Consider the following 3,632-nt stretch of genomic DNA (forward strand, 5'->3'; position numbering starts at 1 on the left):
TTCTTGGGATTAAGACATGAATGACTTTGGGGGACCATTGTTGTGCCTACCATGTTCTGTGTGTGTGTGTGTGTGTGTGTGGCACGCGGGGGAGGAAATCGGGAAGACAGAAATAATGCAAAAGAGGGACAGAAACCATTGACTTATTCTCAGCACTCAGCTTGCCTTACGAGGTGGTTCCTGAGAAGCTTTCTGATGGGCCCCATCTTAATTATTCATACCCAGATTCTAGGAGCTGAGGGCCCCTGCCAGGGTCATAACAGATGCTTTGTCTGTGGTGATATAGATCCAATGGGTACACCCATTTTAGGAAAAGAGGCCAAGGGAAAGGGAACCACCATTCCTTAAGGGCTTGCTCCGTGCCAGGTTATTTTAATGTATTATTTTATTCAATTATCATGACAAACTGATGAATCGGGCACTTTTGCCCTCCTTTTACAGACGAGGAAAAGAAAGTCAAGGACGCGAAGTAAACTGGACAAGTTAAAAACAGCAAGTGGCAGAGCTGGGGTTCAAACTCCACTCAGTCTGTTTTAAAAGCCGCTTTCTTTCCCTGTTTATATACATGCTGGTTCCCAGAGGCCAAAGGCACACCACTAGTTTAAGGTGGGAGCTTAATTCTGACACCATAGCTTCTCTGGCTCTGATGTAGTAGTAACGCATCTCACATGATTAGACGGCTTTGGACTGCTGATGTAGAAGCACAGAGGTGGCTCAGTCGGTTGAGTGTCGGACTTCAGCTCAGGTCATGATCTCACAGTTCGTGGGTTTGAACCCCGTGTCGGGCTCGCTATCAGCCCGTCAGTGCAGAGCCGTCTTCGGATCCTCTGTTCACCTCTTGCTCTGTCCCTTCCCCGTTTGCACGTTCTCGCTCAAAAATAAACATTAAGGGGCGCCTGGGTGGCTCAGTCGGTTAAGCATCCGACTTCGGCTCAGGTCATGATCTCATGGTCCGTGAGTTCGAGCCCCGCGTTGGGCTCTCTGCTGACAGCTCAGAGCCTGGAGCCTGTTTCCGATTCTGTGTCTCCCTCTCTCTGACCCTCCCCTGTTCGTGCTCTGTCTCTCTCTGTCTCAAAAATAAACATTTTAAAAAAAATAAACATTAAAAAAATAAAGTATGCCAGGCTCTTCAACTTGGCTAACAACTGTAAAGAGGTAGATTTGCGTCTCAGGAACTTAAAATTTCTAAAAGGAGTGTTTCTTCTATTTTTGGAGTCTGTTTATAAATCTCTAAGCTTTAAAAAAAAATGTTTAACCACACGGTGTATTTGTTACTAACTGCAGTTAGGATCCAATCAGTCTGGTCGGGTACAGGACAGACCAAAAGACATGGGAGAGTTTCTAGGTTTTAGGTAGAAGCTCAAACAATATGCCTCAGAAGACCTGCAACCGGTTTTAAAACCAGGTTGATAGAGCTTCTAATTTACACTTGCTCAAAGTGCTGAATCCTCTGATAATCTAAAACGATTAGGCTTTTGGTGACCAAATGCAAATAGAAGTATCTTTTTATTATGCAAAGAGAATAAGAATATTGACTGTACACACTCCTGCACCTTAGGGAAGTGTGTGTGTGTGTGTGTGTGTTAGGGTTTTCATGTATTTTTTTCTTTGCAGTTTCCTTTCTTCCTTTGAGAGCCATTTCATGCTCAGTGGGCATGATAGGAGCAAATAAAAATAAAAAGCCACAAGCTTGTTTGGAATTCATTAACTCCAAAGGTTGCCTTTACTACCTGGGTAAGGTAGAGGAATCCTCCCTGGGGCCATCCAAAAGCCCTCACTGAATGCACGGCTCTAGAGAATCTGAGTTGAGTCTCTCTCCTGCACACAAGAACTTCACAACTGTACTTGGAACACCCCAGGACTTCTAATGCTTGGTGACAGGGGCACCTGGGTGGCTCAGTAGGTTAAGCATCAACTTTGGCTCAGGTCATGATCTCACAGCCCAGGAGTTTGAGCCCCACATCAGGCTCTGTGTTGACAGCTCGGAGCCTGGAGCCTGCTCCGGATTCTGTGTCTCTGTTTCTATGCCCCTCACCCTCTCATGCTCTGCTTCTCTCTATCAAAAATAATTTTTTTTTTATAATGCCTGGTGACAGCCTGTAAGGGTGGGAAAGCGAGGAAGAGAATGCCTCGTGTGAGCCGAGAAGCCAAAAGGTGAAGGCTGCGCACAAGACACAGCATGGAAGGTGTAAGACTTAGTCGGTGAGGGAGAGAGAATAAAAATTACTAAGTACAGGTGCAGAAACCCCACTTCCTGGGATGGTCGGCAAAGGCTTGGCAGGACTCTGCCTTTGCCGTGTAGCCTTTGAAGTTCTTGAGAATGTCCCCGAGAAGTTTAGCAGGTAGAACATACCAGAGTAGAGTCGATCACAAAAGGAAGACTCCCATTCTAAACCATTTTGCCCCCAAGTCCTTTGTCCTGCATTTGTCCACCCTCTTTCATCATAAAGTTAGCCAACAGTTGGGGCTCCAGCTCACCCTGCTTCCCAAAATACAAGAACAGTGTGACAGATTACAGATGGCCACAACCTCTGACATGCTTTCTATTCCTTCTGACCCGAGCAGGCCCTGTGATTGCTTTGACCCATCGACTATGGCAAAACTGACCTCGGGTCAGTTTCAAGGACCAGGTCATAAGATACTAGCAGCTTCTAGTTGCCAGCTCTTGGCACCCCGTCACCATGCTTTGAGGAAATCCAAGCAGCCCCTTAAAGAGCCTCACACGGAGAGGAACAGAGGCCCTTGCCCGAGAGCCCCCGCTGAGCTCCCAGCCAATAGGCAGGACCAACTAAATGGCCATGTGAGTGAGCCACCTTTGTGAAGCCTCCAGCCTCAAATAAGCTGCCCCACGGATGCCGTGCAGATAGGACAGGCGGGGCTCTGCTCCGAGCTCTTCCCAGATTGCATATTCATGAGAAAAATAAAGAGCTACTGATTGAAGCCACTGTTTTTGATTTTAAGAAAATTTGTTTTTAAGACACCACACGAGCAGAGAGAGAATCCCAAGCAGGCTCTGCACTGTCAGCACAGAGCCCGATGCAGGGTTTGATCTCTCAAATCCTGAGATCTTGACCTGAGCCAAGAGTCAAGAGTCAGATGCTTACCCAACTGAGCCACCCAGGTGCCCTAAGCCACTGTTTAAAGGACGGTCATTGGGGGCACCTGGGTGGCTCACTTAGTTAAGTGTCTGACTCTGGCTCAGGTCATGATCTCATGGTTCAGGAGTTTGAGCCCCTCATTGGGCACTGCGCTGGCGGTATGGAGCCTGCATAGGATTCTTTCTCTCTCCTGTGTCCCTCCTCCACTTGTGTGCTCTCTCAAAAGAAGTTAATAAACTTAAAAAAAAAAAAAAAAAAAAAAAAAAAAAGGATGGTCATTGATAGTGGTTTGTTGTACAGCAATGGGTAACAACTAAGGAGACTGGGCTAAGTGAGGGATGGAAACGCTATTCTTTAATGCCCCATCCCCCACCCCATGACAGACACTAATGATCAGTCACCAAATGTTTTGCCTCACTAAAGCCCGGAAGCCTCATCAGCAGTACTCCCGGCAGTCATTACCAATTCGTCAGCGAGGACTGGGCTGAGTGGTGAGCGGCTGAGAAGTATGGTAAGATATTAAGTGTGTTAAGT

This window comes from Neofelis nebulosa, chromosome 12 (genome assembly GCF_028018385.1).
Source record: "Neofelis nebulosa isolate mNeoNeb1 chromosome 12, mNeoNeb1.pri, whole genome shotgun sequence".
Classification (NCBI taxonomy): domain Eukaryota; kingdom Metazoa; phylum Chordata; class Mammalia; order Carnivora; family Felidae; genus Neofelis; species Neofelis nebulosa.